Source organism: Plecotus auritus, assembly GCF_963455305.1.
Source record: "Plecotus auritus genome assembly, chromosome: 5".
Classification (NCBI taxonomy): domain Eukaryota; kingdom Metazoa; phylum Chordata; class Mammalia; order Chiroptera; family Vespertilionidae; genus Plecotus; species Plecotus auritus.
In genome coordinates this window covers 107,390,739-107,410,962 of record NC_137776.1, presented here as the reverse complement: position 1 = coordinate 107,410,962, position 20,224 = coordinate 107,390,739, and the positions used below count along the sequence as shown (strand labels likewise).

Below are 20,224 nucleotides of genomic sequence, written 5' to 3'. Positions count from 1 at the left end.
CATATGCTCCCATGTACAGTGGCCCAAGTGCCCACTAAGATGGTCTTCCGTTAACAACATCTGAGCCTGGAGTCCAATGTCCCCATCAAGGCACACGGGCTCCGGGTAAGATGGGCAGTGCATACACTAGTCACAGAAAGCAGACCCGTTGCTCAGAGGCCCACTGGAGTTTTTAACATGTATTTGTTGAACTGACTGGTTGTCTCTTTGCATCATTTTCAGAATTTAATTATGGCAACAACTTGCCTCCTCCGAGGAAAATTACGTGTTTTTGTCATGTGGTAACAAGAATAGCATGGCTTATGGTTCTGGTGTGGATTCTCAGCACAGGGACCCAGACAAACTTTAAACTCAGTAGTTATTTTGGCCTTTACTGTTGGAATATTGGCATTCTCCTTTTGCTTGGTTTGATTTTATATTTTTTAAATTGACTATCTTGTTCAGCATACTTTTTATATAAACCATCTATGTATTTTTAAAAGGCTATATGAAAACAAATTTTTAATTCTTTTTCAGGGAAAATGACCAAACCAGTTGGATGGATAACTATACACCTTTGAGACTTTGCCTTAAGAATATCTCCTCTTGCCCTAGCTGGTTTGGCTCAGTGGATAGAGCGTCAGCCTGTGGACTGAAGGGTCCCAGGTTCGATTCCCGTCAAGAGCACATGCCCACTTTGCAGGCTCAATCCCCAGTAGGGGGCATGCAGGAGGCAGCCAATCAAGGATTCTCTTTCATCATTGATATTTCTCTCTCTCTCTCCCTCTCTTTTCCTCTCTGAAATCAATAACAATAAAAATAAAAAGAATATCTCCTCTTCTGCATAAAATCTCTCTAGTTTACTAAACACTACAAAAATTTCTGCAGACCACTCTTGTACATGAGCATGGAGAAATGCTGAAAAAGCATCCTTCTTGTCCACCTCCCCTGGGAGCCTGTTAGCTGTCTCCGTTTCTCTCTCTGTCTCTGTGTGTGTGTGTGTGTGATCCTGTGACATTCCTCTACATCAGCATTTTCCAAACTATGACCTGAAAAGCACCATGGTCAGGCACCAACCCAAATGTCCACCAACAGGAAAATAGTTAAGCCAAGGATGGCCTATTCATATAACGAAATACTATTCAGCAATAAAAATGATCAACTGCTGATACGAGATGTGCGTAGATCTCAAATACGTCGTGTAGCATGAAAGAAGCCAGACACACAGGACCGTGTGCTGTGTGGCTCCACTGATACCGAGTTCTAGGACAGGGCAAACCACCCACTCAGAGTCCTGGAGGTCAGAGGAGTGGTGGCCCAGCCAGGGAGGGTGATGGAGATGGAGACCTCTGTGGTGATGGCATTGTTGTCTGTCTTGATGGGGACATTGGTTTCACAACTGTGTGCCTTTGTGGAAATGAATAGAAGGGGGCACCCTCAAAAGTGATACATCTTATTTATGTAAATTGTACCTTATGTTTGTTAAGTTATTAAAAATGAGCGTCCTCTGACATGTTCAAATGTGTTCCCTTTAAGGTTGAGATCCTGGTAAACTGTCTTTGGGAAACAGGAGCATAAAAACAGCCAAACTAGTTCACTGGTACAGGGATCCTCAGGACCTATGCTAATGGGACTGAAGTAAAGATGTTCCAATGGTCCTAAAGAATAGAGCAGAAGGTGTCCCATTAGGTCAACACTTGATCGGAATGGCTTTAAGTACAACTCTGTCTGGTGGCTACTCCACTGCTGGTGCAGCCACAGACCCTGTGCACAAAGATCCTTCCTCCTGGTGCCACAGAAACACACAAATGACAACTGATGAGAACTAAACAGAAAAACAAATCTAAAGCCAAACATCTGGTATTGTTAGGTGTTTGGGATACTTGTCAAAAAAGTTCAGTCTCTTAATGGGAAGCACCTCCAAGACCTTAACATCCTTCATGCTTGCTTGTTTATATAGTTTTTCATTGTTACAATCAGACAATCAGGTCAAACATTCCTTGAACTGTCATCACGATATTTCTCAGCCTGAGAAAACCAGCTTTCCTCTTCAGTTAGGAATGAAAGCTAGGGAAATGCCATTGCCCACAGGGACAGGGGTCTCTCTAAATGTCATTTTAATATGAACATTTTCTGGTGGGGAAATCAATTACATTTCCATGAAGTACCTTTCTGGAATTCTGTAAATTACAATGCTAATGACCACTGGGCATTGCTGGGGAGACGATTTGAAGCTGCCAGGAAGTAAGGGGGCAGGTGAGGCCTGAGTCTGGGGACACAGACAAGCTTCACATGACACCTGCTCTTCCAGGCTTGGTGGGTGGCACCCAGAGCCCAGGCCTGCCTACTCTTGCATCCCCTGGACACTGAGGCAGAATAGAGCTTCTAGAAATCCACACCCCTCCCAGAGAGCACTGACTTCAGAATTTCTCAGCTTTAAAAAAACAACAACAAGGAGCCACCGCTTAGACATTTGAAAAACCAAATCCAAGTTCACATGTTTTGGAGTTTGTAGATGGAAATGTGATATAGAAGTTATCCAAATGTGTCTTTGGAGAGGTTAACAATTGGCTCCAGTGATTTTACTGAGAAAAGCAGTTAATGCTAAAATCCTCAGCAAAATATTAGCAAATTGGATCCAGCAATATATTAAAAAGATCATACACCATGACCAAGTGGGATTTATTCCAGGAATGCAATATTTGCAAATCAATAAATGTGACACATTACATAAACAAATTGAAAGACAAAAATCACATCATCATATCAATAGACACCAAAAAAAGCATTTGACAAAATCCAACACCCATATTTGATAAAAATTCTCAACAAAGTGGGATTAGAGGGATCATATCACAACATAGTAAAAAGCCATATATGACAAACCTACAGTGAACATCATACTCAATGGACAAAAACTAAAACCATTTCCCCTAAGAACAGGAACAAGACAGGGATGTCTGCTTTCACCACTCTTACTCAATACTAGAGGCCTGGTGCATGAAAATTCATGCACTGGAGGCGGGGGTCCCTCAGCCCGGCCTCCCCCCGTCACAGTCTGGGAGCCCTCAGGGGCAGGAGGCCACCCAGCAATCAGGGGAAGGTGACGCCCCATCACACCTCTGCTGCTATCACTGCCGGCAGCACAAACCTTGGCCAGCCCTGGTTACCTGAGCCTTGGGTGGTCCTGGGCATCTGGGCAGCCGCCATCCACAGGTTGCCTGTGCCTCTGGCTGGCCCTGGGTGGCTGGGGGGCTGAGGGGACTGGGGGACTTCAGAGGCAGGCGCCCCAGCGGCACTGAGGGGACTGGGCACCACCATCTTGTAGCTGTGGGTGCTGCCATCTTTGAGGGTGTGGCAGTCAATTAGCGTATTCCCTCCTTATTGGCTGTGGGCGCCGCCATCTTTGAGGGCAGGGCAGTCAATGACCATATTCCCTCCTTATTGGCTATGGGCACCACCATCTTTGTGACGGCATGAGGGTCAATTAGCATATTTCCTCTTTATTAGATAGGATAGTACTGGACATCCTAGCCACAGTGGTCAGACAAGAAGAAGAAATAAACCCATTTTGGCTCAGTGGATAGAGCGTTGTCCTGTGGACCAAAGAGTCCCTGGTTCAATTCCGGTCAAAGGCATGTACCTGGGTTGCAAGCTCCTCCTTGGCCTGGGATCTGGGCTCATGCAGGAGGCAACCAACTGATGTGTTTCTCTCACATCAATATTTCTCTCTATCTTTCCCTCTCTCTTTCACTCTCTCTAAAATCAATGGAAAAATATCCTCAGGTGAGGATTTAAAAAAGAAGAAGAGGGAGAGGAAAAATGGTGGCAGAATAGACAGACGTGTTCCGAGCCTTGTCCCGGAGCAGAAAGAAAGAACAGCTGAGGGTCGTATGAGGAGTGTTTGTTGGCAAGTTAAGGGACAGCTAAACTCCAGAAGAAGGTGGAGGACTGCTAGACGGGTTCCCCTGATCTGACAGCCCCCACTGCGGCTGGGTCCCCTCCCGGAGCTGCAGGCTTGGACCCGGAGTCTGCGCCATCTTGAGCGGGAAAGTGGAGCTTATCGGAAGCCTGAGAATCCACAACTGCGGCACCCACGGAACAGCTGCAAGCCCCAGAACACTGGTCCCCAGTTGGCGCAAACAGGCAGATTCAGAGGAGCTCTACACTCCACCACGGAAAGGTCAGATTTCGCCTGGGATAAGGTGAGGTCTCTGGTCCCGGCGGGAGAGAGGAACGTGCGTTTTGTGGGAGCTGGAGGACCAGGGAAGTCTGAGCCTAGAAAAATCCGTGGCTGTTGGGGCTGGCGCGATCTGTGAATGTGGAAGGGGGTCATCAGAGCTGCTAACAGAAGGGATCTCTAAAAAGCAACCCATTTTGATCTGACGTGCAGGGACAGCCTAAGAATTTCAAGGTATGCCGGCTGCTTAGACTTACGCGCAGCGCCGGAGTTCGCACACTTGGGCTTTTTCCTCTTCAAATCCTTGCTTCTGATTACTAAGCCCAATACATAGGATCACCCAGTTGGGGACACCCTGGGAGACTGCAGGGGAAAGTTGTTTTTCTGGAACCTGGGGATCGGAGTGGGGAGTGACCATCGGAGAGCCAGCTCTGAGGCAGCCCACTCCCACAAACCGGTAGTGAGTGCCACAGGGAAAGAAGGCTCTAACACTGCCTAGAGAGGCCATAGATAGACCCGGAAGTCATTCCAGAAACACTGCCACCCAGGGGCTGAATCACAAATTGACTCTTGTGTAATCAAAAATAAAGGAATACGAGAAATTAAGACACACCGCCTGCTTAAAATCAGGACTGGCTTACAACACTGAAGAGTAGTGGAACGCAGGGAACTGCAATACTGTCCGGACTGAGAAACAGGCGTGCCAAACAGAACAACAGAGGAAGTGAATGACCTTCACTACTCCACATTTTATTTCTATTTTTTGTTTTTTATTTTTTTACTTTCATTTTTTGCATCTTTTACTCAAGAAACTAATTTTTTTCTTTTTTCCTCACTTGATTTTACTTTTATTAATTATTACATTTTTATTTTCAATCCATATTATTACTACTGCTATTTTATCTTTTTTTTTTAAGTGTATTTTATTTTCTCTTCATTTTACTTTGGGATTAGTGTTCTACATTCTATTTTCATCTTTCCTTTAGCATTGTTTTACTTTATCTCAACTCTACCTTTATGCCATCACACTCTTCCTAACCTTCCCCTTTTCGGTGTCCTGTTTATCTTACCCCTTTCCTGCTTTAGATTTCCCCTATTCTTTCTGTTTACCCCCTGTTAAAATTTCACCCTACTTAAATATCTAATCTCCAATCCCCTGCTCCAAGTCCTTCCACACCTCTCTCTTTGCTGTCTTAACTATCCAAAAAAATTGTTTTTCTCTCTGTCCTTTTGTTGTTGTTTGCTTGAATGTTGATTATATCGAATTTTTATGCTTTTTTGTGAGATTGTTTTGCTTATTCTTCTTTTCTTTGTTTATTTTTTTGTTTGTCTTGTGCTTCTGTTTTCCCTTGCCTCACTCAATATTAGTTGGTGTTGTAGTTTGTATTAATCCCCAGGTACTTGTTGCTGGCATTTGCTGGGATTAGTGATTGTTCTATTGGAGTTTTATCCCCATATATATAGTTTGTTCCCCTTTATCCCTTAGTCTCTTTCTTGTCTCTCTTACTTTTTTTCTCCTTTCCCAATTTCATTTTGACACTCCTTTTTTTTTTTCCTTTCTTTCTTTTTCCTCTTCTTCTTTCTCTCCTATCCCCTAATTTGCCTTTCTCTGGTGGTCACCTTTATTGGAGGTTATTAATATAGTGAATACATTTCTGTTCAGTGTCTTGTGTGTTGTACCTGGTAGTGCTGTATTTTATGCCTTTAAATCACCGCAGGAGAGAGAGAACTACATAACCAGACACCCAGAGAAGAGAGACCATGGGGAGACAAAGAAACAGCCCGCATATGAAAGAAAAGCAGGCATCACCAGAAAAGGAAGTAAACGAAATGGAGGCAAGCAACCTTCCAGAAAAAGAATTCAGAGAAATGGTCATGAGGTGGCTGAAAAGAATGGAAGACAATTTCGACAATATGAGCAAGAACCAAGAGGAGCCGAAACCGGTTTGGCTCAGTGGATAGAGCGTTGGCCTGCGGACTGAGGGGTCCCGGGTTCGATTCCGGTCAGGGGCATGTACCTTGGTTGCGGGCACATCCTCAGTGGGAGGTGTGCAGGAGGCAGCTGATCGATGTTTCTCTCTCATCGATGTTTCTAGCTCTCTATCCCTCCCCCTTCCTCTCTGTGAAATATCAATAAAATATATTTTTTTAAAAAAAAAAGAACCAAGAGGAAATGAAGAAGAACCAAGAAGAAATGAAAAATGACATCACTGCTGTAAAGAACTCAATAGAAAGCATCAAGAGTAGACTAGAAGAAGCAGAGGACTGCATCAGTGAGCTAGAAGACAAGATGGGAAAAAATACCCAAGTAGAGCAACTTCTAGAAAAAAAAATTAAAAGGCAGGAGGAGAGCCTAAGGGAACTTTGGGACAACACGAAATAAAACAACATCTGCATAATAGGGGTTCCAGAAGGAAAGAAAGCTGAGCAAGGAATAGAAAACCTCTTTGAAGAAATAATGACAGAAAATTTCCCTGATATAGGGGAAAAAACCCCACACAAATCCAAGAAGCTCACAGAGTCCCAAGCAAAATGAACCCCAAAAGACCGACGCCAAGGCACATCATAATTAAATTGGCAAATACCAATGACAAAGTAAGAATCTTAAAAGCGGCAAGAGAGAGATAGAAAGTTACATACAAAGGAACCCCCATCAGACTAGCAACTGATTTCTCAACAGAAACTCATCAGGCCAGAAGGGAATGGAATGAAATATACAAAGCCATGCAAAGGAAGGGTCTGAATCCAAGAATACTGTACCCAGCAAGGCTATCAATCAAAATTGAAGGTGAAATCAGGAGCTTTAGACAAAAAAGGACTAAGGGAATTTATTACCACCAAACCAGCAATGCAAGAAATGCTAAAGGGTCTGCTGTAAAAAAAAAAGAAATAGGAAGTGAAGAAGGAACACAGGGGTAAAGAATAAAAATGGCGACAAATAAGTACCTATCAAAAATAACTTTAAATGTAAATGGATTAAATGCCCCAATCAAAAGACATAGGGTAACGGATTGGATAAGAAAACAAGACCCATATATCTGCTGTCTACAAGAAACCCACCTCAAAAAAAAAAGAGACGCACACAGACTGAGGGTGAAGGGATGAAAAAAGGTTTTCCAGGCAAATGGAACTGAAGAAAAACCTGGGGTAGCAATACTTATATCTGACAAATTAGATCTCAAAGTGAAAGACATAACAAGAGATAAGGAAGGCCACTTCATAATACTAAAGGGAGCAATCCAACAAGAAGAAATAACTCTGGTAAACATATATGCACCCAATACAGGAGCACCCAAATACATAAAAAAACTCCTGGAGGATATCAAGGGAGAGATTGACAGCAATACAATCATAGTCGGAGACTTTAATACCCCACTATCACCATTGGACAAATCCTCTAAAAAAAAATTAGCAAAGAAACATCAATCCTAAATGACTCACTAGACCAGATGGAATTAATTGATATCTTCAGAACATTTCACCCCAAAGCCACAGATTATACATTCTTCTCAAGTGCACATGGGTCATTTTCAAAGATAGACCATATATTGGGACATAGGCAAAGTCTCTTCAAATTCAAGAAGATAGAAATCATATCAAGCATCTTCTCAGACCACAGTGGCATAAAACTGGAAATCAACTACAATAAAAACAACCCAAAGAAATCAAACACATGGAGACTAAACAGCATGCTATTAAACAATGATTGGGTTACCAGAGAGATCAAGGAAGAAATAAAAAACATCATGGCAACAAATGACAATGAAAACACTACAATCCAAAATCTATGGGACACAGCGAAAGCAGTCTTGAGAGGGAAGTTCATAGCTCTACAAGCCTACTGCAAAAAAACAAGAAACAATGGTAATAAATTACCTAACCATACAACTCAAAGAGCTAGAAAAAGAGCAACAAGAAAAGCCCAGTGTAAGCAGAAGGAAGGAAATAATAAAGATCTGAGGGGAGATAAATGACCTAGAGACCAAAGAAACAATACAAAAGATCAACAAAACCAAAAGCTGGTTCTTTGAAAGGATAAACAAGATTGATGAACCTCTAGCCAGGCTCACCAAGAAGCAAAGAGAGTGGACCCAAATAAACAAAATCAGAAATGAAAGAGGTGAAATAACAACAGATCCCGCCAAAATACAAAGGATTGTTAACAAATACTACGAACAACTCTATTCCAATAAACTGGACAACCTGGAGGAATTGAATATATTCCTAGAAAAATATAACCTTCCAAAACTCAATCAGTAAGAATCTAAACAGCTCAATATGCCAGTAAAGATGGAAGAAATTGAAGCAGTCATCGAAAAGCTTCTGGCAAATAAAGCCCGGGGCCAGACGGCTTCACAGGAGAGTTTTACCAAACATTCCAGGAAGAACTAAAACCTATCCTCCTGAGACTATTCCAAAAAATTCAAGAGGAAGGAACACTTCTAAACTCCTTCTATGAAGCCAGCATCACCCTAATACCAAAACCAGATAAAGACAACACAATGAAGGAGAATTACAGGCCAATATCCCTCATGAACGTAGATGCCAAAATCCTCAACAAAATTCTAGCAAATCGGATCCAGCAGTACATCAGAAAGATCATACACCATGACCAAGTAGGGTTTATCCCAGGAATGCAAGGATGCATTCAATAAATGCATATATTCGCAAATCAATACATGTGATACATCACATAAACAAATTGAAAGATAAAAATCACATAGTCATATCAATTGATGCAGAAAAAGCATTTGACAAAATCCAACACCCTTTCTTGATAAAAACTCTCAACAAGGTGGGAATAGAAGGATCATACCTCAACATAATAAAAGCTATATATGATAAACCCACAGCTAAAATCATACTCAATGGGCAAAAACTAAAACCATTTCCCCTAAGAACAGGTACAAGACAGGGATGCCCACTCTCACCACTCCTGTTCAACATAGTACTGGAAGTATTAACCATTGCAATTAGACAAGAAGAAGAAATAAAAGGCATCCAAATTGGAAAAGAAGAAGTAAAGCTGTCCCTATTTGCAGATGACATGATATTGTACATAAAAAACCCGAAAGACTCCATCAAAAAACTAACAGACTTAATAAATGAATTTGGCAATGTAGCAGGATACAAAATTAACGCCAAGAAATCTATGGCATTTCTATACACCAATAGTGAACTTACAGAAAGAGAGACTAAAAAAGCAATCCCATTTACCATCGCACCAAAAAAAAATTAAGATACTTAGGAATAAACCTAACCAAGGAGGTAAAAGACCTATACGCGGAAAACTATAGGACACTGAAAAAAGAGATAGAGGAAGATGTAAACAGATGGAAGAACATACCATGTTCATGGATTGGTAGAATCAACATCATTAAAATGTCCATACTACCCAAAGCAATTTATAGATTCAATGCACTCCCCATTAAAATACCAATGGCATATTTCACAGACCTAGAAAGAACTCTCCAAAAATCCATCTTGAATAGAAAAAACCCCGAATAGCCACAGCAATCCTGAGAAAGAAAAATAAAGTAGGAGGGATCTCAATACCAGATTTCAAGCTGTATTACAAAGCCACTGTCCTCAAAACAGCCTGGTACTGGCACAAGAACAGACATATAGATCAATGGAATAGAATAGAGAATCCAGATATCGACCCAAACCACTATGCTCAATTAATATTTGACAAAGGAGGCATGAACATACAATGGAGTCAAGACAGTCTCTTCAATAAATGGTGTTGGGAAAATTGGACAGATACATGCAAAAAAATGAAACTAGATCACCAACTTACACCATACACAAAAATAAACTCAAAATGGATACAGGACTTAAATATAAGACGGGAAACCATAAAAATACTAGAGGAATCCACAGGCAGCAAAATCTCAGACATATGCCGAAAGAACTTCTTCACTGATACTGCCCCTAGGGCAATGGAAACTAAAGAGAAAACAAACAAATAGGACTACATCAAAATAAAAAGCTTTTTCACAGCAAAAGAAACCATCAACAAAACAACAAGAAATCCCACTGTATGGGAGAACGTATTTGCAAATGTTATCGCTGATAAAGGTTTAATCTCCAACATCTACAGGCAGCTTATACAACTTAATAAAAGGAAGATAAATGATCCAATAAAAAAAATGGGCAATGGACCTAAATAGAATATTTTCGAAAGAAGACAGAAGGAAGGCCAAGAGGCACATGAAAACATGCTCAAAGTCACTAATTATCTGAGAGATGCAAATCAAAACAACAATGCAATACCATCTCACACCTGTCAGAATGGCTATCATCAACAAACGACAAGTGTTGGCGAGGATGTGGAGAAAAAGGAACCCTCGTGCACTGCTGGTGGGAATGCAGACTGGTGCAGCCACTGTGGAGAACAGTATGGAGTTTCCTCAAAAAACTGAAAATGGAACTCCCATTTGACCCAGTAATCCCACTCCTAGGAATATATCCTAAGAAACTAGAAACACCAGTCAGAAAGGATATATGCACCCCTATGTTCATAGCAGCACAATTTGCAATAGCTAAGATTTCGAAACAGCCTAGGTGCCTGTCAGCGCATGACTGGATCAGAAAACTATGGTACATCTACACAATGGAATACTATGCTGCCATAAAAAAGAAGGAATTATTACCATTTGTAGGCACCTGGATGGAATTAGAGAACATTATGCTAAGTGAAATAAGCCAGTCAATGAAAGAAAAATACCACATGATCTCACTCATTTGGGGATAATGAAAAACAGTATAAACTGATGAACAAAAAGATAGATACAGAGGCAGTAAAGCACCGAACAGACTGTCAAATTACAGCAGGAAGGTTAGGGAGAGGTGGGGGAAATAAGAGATCAACTGAAGGACTTATATGCATGCATATAAGAGTAACCAATGGGTGCAAAACATTGGGGGGTGAGGGCATGTATGGGAGTGGGGTGGGGGGGCAATGGTAAGATATGTACACATATAATACCTTAATAAAAAATTATTAAAAAATAAATAAAAAATAAAATTCTGCAGCACAAAAAAATTAAAAAATTAAAAATAAATAAATAAAAAAGAAGAAGAAAAAGAAATAAAAGGCATCCAAATTAGAAAGGAGGAAGTAAGCTCTCATTATTTGCAGATGACATGGTATAAAATGTAGAAAACCCTAAAGACTCCACCAAAAAACTACTAGATTTAATAAATGCATTCGGCATGTAGCAGGATATAAATTAACACCCAGAAATCAATGGCATTTTTGTACACCAATAATGAACTATCAGAAAGATAATCTAAGCAAACAATCCCATTTACCATAACAACAAGAAAATTAAGATACTTAGGAATAAACTTAACCAAGGAGGTAAAATACTTGTACTCAGAAAACTACAAGGCATAGAAAATGAGATAGAGGAAGATATAAACAAGTGGAAAAGTATACCATGTTCATGAATTGACAGAATTAACATCATTAAAATCTCCATACTACCCAAAGCAATATACAGATTCAACGTAATCCCTATTAAAATACCAATGGCATATTTCATAGATCTACAACAAACACTCCAAAAATTTATATGGAACCAAAAAGACCCTGAATAGCTGCAGCAATCCTGAGAAAGAAGAACAAACTTGGAGGGATCACAATACCAGATGTCAAGTTATAATTACAAAGCCACTGTACTCAAAACAGCCTGGTACTGGTACAAGAACAGGCATATAGATCAACAGAACAGAACAGAGAACCCAGAAATTGACCCAAGCCATTATGCTCATTTAATATTTGACAAAGGAGGCAAGAGCATACAATGGAGTCAAGACAGTTTATTCAATAAATGGTGCTGGGAAAATTGGACAGATACATGCAAAGAATGAAACTAGACCACCAACTTACACCATACACAAAAATAAACTCAAGATAGATAAAAGACTTAAATGTAAAGATGTGAAACCATAAAAATCCTGGAAGAAATCATAGGAAGCAAAATCTCAGATATCTCGCATAGCAATGTTTATGGGTACATCTCCTAGAGCAAAAATAAACAAATGGGACTACATCAAAATAAAAAGTTTCTACACAGCAAAAGAAACCATCAACAAAATGAAAAGGGAGCCCACTGCATGGAAGAACATATTTGCAAACGATGCATCTGATAATGGGTTAATATCCAAAATATATAAGGAACTCATACAACTTAAAAAAAGGAAGGCAAGCAATCCAATTAAAAAATGGGCAAAGGAGAGGATCCAAGATGGCGGCGTAGGTAAACACCTAAACTACTGCCTCGCACAACAATTTCAAAACTACAACTAAAAGACAAAATGTCTATCACCCAGAACCGTGGGAAAGCTGGCTGAGTGGAAGTTCTACAACTACCGTGTTTCCCAGAAAATAAAACATCCTTCGAAAATAAGACCCACTTACAGGTTTCCTTCTGAGTGAAATATAAGGCATCCCCCGAAAATAAGGCCCCCAGGCTCTGTCTCAGAATGAAAATTAATTTACCGTAAACTGGTCGCTAGGGCCGCCCCGACTGGCGTCTAGCAACCAGTGACGTTACGCGGAGTCCTGACGTCACTGCTGTGTGGAGGCGGAGCGGAGGTCGGAGTGAGCGGTGAGCGCGGGGCGGGAGAGAGGAGGAGACTTTCGCAGATGCGTGTAGAAGAACAGGAGGATTGGAGCGGATGGGACGCGGCGAAGGTGGTGAGTGCTGGTCTGTCTCTGGTGACACTACCTGAGCTCGCGGCCGCCTTCATGATGACTGAAGGTTCTCAGTCAGTGGCAGACCCTGCTCCAGCCCAGATCCAGGCCCCAGCAAGCCCAGTGACAGTCCCCAGGCAGGCCCCAGGGGGTAAATGTCTGATAAAGGGGTAGGGGGGATGTCTGGTGAAGGTGTTCAGTGGCACAGGGGTGGGGAGAGGGGGATCACTTAAAATGACACAGGAGGATCAGAGGGGGCAATCAAAATGACACAGGAGGATCAAAAGGGGTTACTAAAATGATAATCCCCCCTCTGATTCTCCTGTGCCATTTTGATTCTCCCCTCTGATCCCCCCTGTGTCATTTTGAGTGATCCCCCTCCCCCCACCTTGATACCCCAATTTCTTTTTTTTTACCCCTAGAAATGAGCGCAAAAAGAAAAAGCTACTCCGTGGAGTACAAGAAAGGAATTGTGGAAGACTCTTGGGGCCAAAATCTTACTGCTTTCTGCAAAGAGAAGATGTTGAGTATCCGATTGGTCCGAAAATGGCGAGCAGAGTATGGTAACCTCATTGAACAAGTGGACAAGGGAAATGCTAAAAAGCGCAAGTGTGGATCAGGTCGGCAACCATTATTTTCCGAGCTGGAAGACCTGATCTGTGAATGGGTTGTTGACAGGAGAGCAAAGGCTTTGGTTGTGAATAGGACTCAGATTCAAGAATTTGCCCTTGCAATGGCACCACAGTTTGACATAGCCCCCGAAGACTTCAAAGCATCACAACACTGGCTGGATAATTTCCTTCAGCGAAGTGAACTGTCTTTAAGAAGATCTACAACATTGTTTAGGTTGGAAGATACTCAAGTTATTAAGCGAGCACTTGCATTCAAGTCCTTTATTGATGATGCTGACTTCTCTAAATACAATCTTTCCAACATGATTGCTATGGATGAAACTGCAGTGTTTATGGGCCAATCATCTCAAACAACAATTGAACAGCGGGGTGCCTCCTTAGGGTACATTCCCTCCACTGCTTACGAAAGTGCACGTGTTTCCTGTATTTTGGCAATTCGTCTGGATGGCACTAAAATCCCACCTTTAATCACTTCTAAGGGCAAGAAGGAAAAGATTGAACGTGTTTTGGGCGTTTTTATTCTTGAAACTGAAAAAGCCTGGGCCACACAAGCAGTTATAAGGAAGTGGGTCGATTTAATGCTGCCGCTTGTTATGCGAGGGAGCCAAAGAGGTCTTCTGGTCTGGGATGCAGCCAGCACTCACCACGCTAAAGACATGAAGACATTTCTTCACGAAAGAAAAATAGATCAGATAATGATTCCTGCAGGAATGACGGCCTATCTCCAGACTCTTGATATTGCAATAAACAAGCCATTCAAAGACAATTTGCGCATGGAAATTAATGACTACATTAAAAATAGAATGGAGAGAAATCAGCGTGGAAAATTTGTGAAACCTAAACTGCAAGAAGTTTTGACTTGGGTGAAGAATTCATGGGAGAAAATCACTGACAGTTGCATTGCAAATGCACTGCGAGCAGGCTACCTTGACAAGAAGTACTCATTTAAAGACAGTGCTATTGCTAAACATGAGAGATTTGGTCCACTGATTCTGAAAGAAATGGAGTCACAAGACATTCACCAGGAAATTCAGGAATTGGATTGTTATGATGATGTTCCAGAAGATGATGACATGATTGTCATTGAATAAATGAGTAAATTCTTGATACTGTAGGATTCACAGTTTGTCTGGTTTGTGTTGACAACTACCGTACTACCGTACCGTATACAGGTAATAAATTTCTTTTATTTTTATTTAACAATAAATGTGTACCGTATTCTTCTTCATGGAAAAATAAGACATCCCCTGAAAATAAGACCTAGCGTGTCTTTGGGGGCAAAAATTAATATAAGACACTGTCTTATTTTCGGGGAAACACAGTAGAAGGAAAGAGAAAACAGCATTGAGAGGTGCACAAGCGCTGAAAAGCTGAGGTACAGAGGCGTGCAAATCGGGCTGGCGACGGGCGACTGGGAGCACTGCTTTTTTCAACCTGAAGGGAGACAAGCTCCCGATTACTCCAAACTCCAGTTTCTGGGGAGACGCAGGGGACCCAAACTCCTACGGGGAGAAGCTGGACTGTCTGCCATCGGGTCGGAAAGGGAGGGAGGCTTGCTTGCAGGGCTGCGCACAGGAATAATTGATTACTGTGCTGGGGCGCAGGACGCAGGGACGCGGTCAGAGACGCAAAGCCGGCTTACTGGCAGCCATTGCTGTTTGCCATGCCCTAGCCTAGTGATGCCCTGAGACCCCGCCCCGCACAATCTACAAACCCACCCAAGATCCAAGCAGCGCCTTTAGCATATGAATGACCTGCCCTATCTCAGCTTAACCTAGCAAACTTGCAGCCCGGGTCAGACAGCTCCAAAACCTCCGAACCCTAAGCAAAGAGGAGAAAACTGTAGTTCTCGCGGTAGCTCCTGCTGGGTGGTCTCAGACAGTAGCTGACCTGCACCCCATTGGAGATCCAGAAGCCAGTGTACCTAGCGGTCAGTGTGAGACACCAGATTTCAACTCCTCACATCCATAAGTGACACAATCAAGAGGCAGACTCAGTGAACACCAAAGCCCCACTGAAACAAGTCCTACACCATAAGCGTGTCTCCAGCGCAGCAGTTCTTCCATTATAGACACAGCGGGTCCTCACAGCCATTGGCCTGGAGGTCAATTCCTCCCAGTGTACCAACAGCAATCAAGGCTTAACTACACCAAGACTTTGCACTCAGCCTACAAAGGGGTGTACCAAAGGCATCCACCTCAGGTGATTGGGGAGGCTGAGCTACTGGCCCCTATAGGTCACCTACCACACGAAGCCACTCCATCAACACAGAGAAGCAACAAAATGCGGAGACAAAGAAACATGTCACGAATGAAAGAAATGGAGGAAAGCAAACTACTGGACGACATAGAGTTCAGAACCACATTTATAAGGTTACTCAAGAATCTTCTAAAAATCGCCGAGAAACTTGATGAGACCTCCGAGGAGCTTAGTGAGACCTTCAAGGATCTTAATGAGAATGCCAAAAAAAAATAAAATGGAAAAGGACCAGTCAGAAATTAAGCATACACTGTCTAAAATAAAGAATATACAGAAACTCATCAACGTACCCCAAGAATCAAACCAAAGATCTGAAATATGTAGATCAATGTACCCCAAGAATCAAACCAAAGATCTGAAATATGAGAAAAAAAAAAAACACCCAACCAGAAAAACAAAAAGAAAAAAGAATCCAAAAATATGAAGATAGTGTAAGGAGCCTCTGGGACAACTTTAAGTGTACCAACATCCGAATTTTTGGGGTGCCAGAAGAAGACAGAGAGCAAAATATTGAAAACCTATTAGAAGAAATAATGACAGAAAACTTTCCCTACCTGGTGAAAGAAATAGACTTACAAGTTCAGGAAGCGCACAGAACCCCGTACAAGAGGAATCCAAAGAGGACCACACCAAGACACATCATAATTAAAATGCAAGAGCAAAAGACAAAGAGAGAATCTTGAAAGTAGCAAGAGAAAAACGGTTAGTTACCTACAAGGGAGCACCCATATGACTGTCAGCTGATTTCTCAACAGAAACTATGCAGGCCAGAAGGGATTGGCAAGAAATATTCAAAGTGATGAACAGCAAGAATCTACAACCAAGATTACTCTACCCAGCAAAGCTATCATTCAGAGTTGAAGGTCAGATAAAGAGCTTCACAGACAAGAAAAAGCTAAAGGAGTTCATCAGCACCAAACCAGGATTACATGAAATGCTGAAAGGTATTCTTTAAGAAGAGGAAGAAGAAGAAAAAGGTATAAATAAAAATTATGAACAACAAAATGACATCAAATACATACCTACCAACAAGTGAATCTAAAAATCAAGTGAATAAAAAATCTGAAGAACAGAATGGACTGGTGAATATAATAGAATCAGGGACATAGAAAGGGAGTGGACTGACAATTCTCAGGGGGAAGGGGGTGTTTGGGGTGCGGGAAGAGATTGGACAAAAATCTTACACCTATGGATGAAGACAGTGGCGGGGGGTAAGGGCATGGGGTGGGGTGGGGAATCAGGTGGAGGGGAGCTATGGGGGGAAAAAAAGAGGAACACCTGTAATAATCTGAACAATAAAGATTTTTTTAAAAATGGGCAAAGGACCTAAATAGACACTTCTCTAAAGTGGACATACAGATGGCCAAGAGACACATGAAAAAAATGTTCAAAGTCACTGATCATCAGAGAAATTCAGATTAAAACAAAAATGACATATCACATCACACCTGCCAGAATGGCTGTTATCAACAAGTCAACAAATGACAAGTTCTGGCGAGGATGTGGAGAAAAGGGAACCCTAGTGCACTGCTGGTGGAAATGCAGACTGTTGCAGCCACTGTGGGAAACAGTATGGAGTTTCCTCAAAAAATTAAAAATGGAACTGCTGTTTGACTCAGTGATTCCACTTCTAGGAATATATCCTAAGAAACCTGAAATACCAATCAGAAAGTATGTATGCACCCCTATGTTCATAGCAACACAATTTACACTAGATAAGACTTGGAAATAGCCCAAGTATTCATCAGAAGATGAGTGGATAAAAAGCTGTGGTACATTTGCACCATGGAATACTATGCAGCAGTAAAAAAGAAAGGAAGGAAGGGAGGGAGGAAGGAAGGAAGAAAGGAAGGGAGGAATGAAGGGGAAAGAAATAAGGAAGGAAGGAAGGAAGGAAGGAAGGAAGGAAGAAAGAAAAAACTCTTATCCTTTGAGACAGCATGGAGGGACCTGGAGAGTATTATGCTAAGAGAAATAAGCCAGTCAGAGAAAGACAAGTATCACATGATCTCACTCATATGTGGAATCTAATTAACAAAATAAATTGATGAACAAAATAGATCCAGAGACATAGAAGCATAGAACAGACTGCAGAATCTCAGAGGGAAGGCGAGGGAGGGTGGGTGGGTGGGAAGTAATCAACCAAAGAAGTTGTATGGATAATCCATGGACACAGACAATAAAGTGCTGAAGGCCTGGGGCAGGGATGGGGTGGTCACCAGAAGGGATCAATGGGGGGAAAAGAAGAAAATACGTAATACTTTCAACAATAAATATTTATTTAATATATGTGTGTGTATATATACACAAAGTAATAAAAACCTTAATAGATAAAAAATATATCTTATAATTAAAAATTTAAAAACTTCTCCTGCAGACCACAGCTCCTCCTCCGACTAGTATCCCACCACCTCTTTCACTATGTCTTCCTACAGCTATTGCCTGCCAGTCCTCAGCCTCCTCATCCTGCGGGGGCCTGGACGGTGTCGCGGTGCGCTTTGGAGCAGGAGGCGCCTACCACGCACCCAGCATCCACAGAGGCTCCATGGCCCTGGCATGTCAGTGTCCTCCACCCACTGTGTGTCTTCGTCCTCTGGGGGCTATGGTGGTGGCTCCGTGGGCTCCCTGGCCCGGTCCCCCGGGCTTCTAGTGGGCAATGAGAAGGTGACCAAGCAGAATCTCAATGACTGTCTGGCCTCCTACCTGGAGAAGGTGTGCCCCCCTGGAGAGGGCCAACGGAGACCTGGAGGTGAAGATCCGTGATTAGCACCAGAAGATGGGCCCGCCTGTTCACACCTCCAGCCACTCTTACCCGACCCTGGAGGAGCTATGGGACAAGATTATTGGTGCCACCATGGAGAACTCCAAGATTGTCCTGTGCAGGGAGTGGCTATAGGGTCAAGCCTTGGACTGACCTGTGGCAGAGCCACATACAAGTCCCAGCTTGGAGGGCAGAGCCCTCCAGCACAATTAAGCTTGACCTTATAGTCCTCCCTTGTTCCTAGGTAGCTAATGGGCTATGGGAAGTGCAGCAAGTGCTGCCAAAACAAGGCTTGAGTAACAAAATAGATTTGAAACTTGCAAGAACATTGTAAGCATGCTGACCACTCCCCTTGTTTTGCTTTGTGTGATCTGACTATAAAATAAAGCTTTGGCTTACAGGCTGTGTCACTGTTTCCTCATCCAGGCACAAGTGGTCCACCTAGCCCCAACTGTATTCTCTTGTCTGTCTTCTTTAATCCCTCACCGCCCCTCCTCAGGCTCACCCTTGGCCATGCTGGACGCAGTTCAGAACTGCAGATGGGCAATGCCTGTCTGGCTGCGCATGACTTCCAAACCAAGTTCGAGAAGGAGCAGGCCCCATGCATGAGCGTGGAGGTGAACATGAGTGACCTGCACGAGGTGCTGGACCAGCTGAGCCTGGCCAGAGCCCATCTGGATATGCAGGCAGCGGCATGGGGAAGAGCTGGCCGACCTGAAGAAGAACCACGCGGAGGACATCAGTGCTCTGAGGGGCCAGGTGGCAGTGACCTAGCCAAGATCCTAAGTGACGTGAGAAGCCAATATGAGGTCATGGCTGAGAAGAACCGGAAGAATGCTAAAGCCTGGGTCACCAGCCAGACTGAGGCGCTGAACAGGGAGGTCACTGGCCCCACAGAGCAACTGCAGCTTAGCAAGACTCCGACCTGTGCCACACCCTCCAGGGCCTGGAGATCAAGCTGCAATTCTGCTCAGCATGAAAGCCAGGCTGGCAGACATCGAGGCTCACTTCAGAGCCCAGCTGCCACAGACCCAGGCACTGATCAGCAGAATCGCCCAGCCCAGTGACGTTTGTGCTGACACTGAGCAGCAGAACCTGGAGCAGCAGCAGCTCATGGACATCAAGATCGTCTGGACAAGGAAGGAGATTGCCACCTACCCAGCCTGCGCAAGGGCCAGGATGCCTATTACAACAACATGCCCACAGCCTCCTGGGCTTCCTGCTCTTGCAGAGGGATGGAGGCTCCTGGGTAAGGGCAGGGGCGGGGAGGGACCCTTTCTCTGGCTCTTCCTCTGACCTGTCAATAAAAGTGTATGGCCCAGCCTGGCCAGAGTGGCCCAGTGGTTGAGCGTCGAACTATGAACCAGAAGGTCACGGTGCAATTCCCAGTCAGGGCACATCCCCAGGTTGCTGGGCTTGATCCCCAGTGTGGGGTGTGCAGGAGGCAGCCAATCAATGATTCTCTATCATCATCGATGTTTCTATCTCTCTCTCCCTCTCCCTTCCTCTCTGAAATCAATAAAAATATTTTTTATTTTAAAAAATGTTATGGCCCAAAGGAGAAAAAACATTTTTTAAGTAGAAAAGATTTTACTTATTATCGATTGTCCCAATAAAGTCCTTTATGTGGTCATTTTTTCCCCTGGTCTGTGATCAAACCCAGGAGTACACAATGCATGCAGTTTCGTGTCCCTCTGGTCCCCATTAAT

General features: G+C 42.9%; 1 pseudogene across 1 annotated transcript in view; it reads left to right on the top strand.

Annotated features, from left to right (window-relative positions):
- LOC308248283 (keratin, type I cytoskeletal 19-like) overlaps nucleotides 1–19,768 on the top strand; it is a 28,371-nt pseudogene extending 8,603 nt beyond the window's left edge. Inside the window, exons 2-3 of the transcript in view lie at nucleotides 18,132–18,631; nucleotides 19,015–19,768. The product of the transcript in view is annotated as a keratin, type I cytoskeletal 19-like (transcript). The remainder of the gene's footprint in view (nucleotides 1–18,131; nucleotides 18,632–19,014) is intronic.
- The last annotated feature ends 456 nt before the right edge of the window (nucleotides 19,769–20,224 follow it).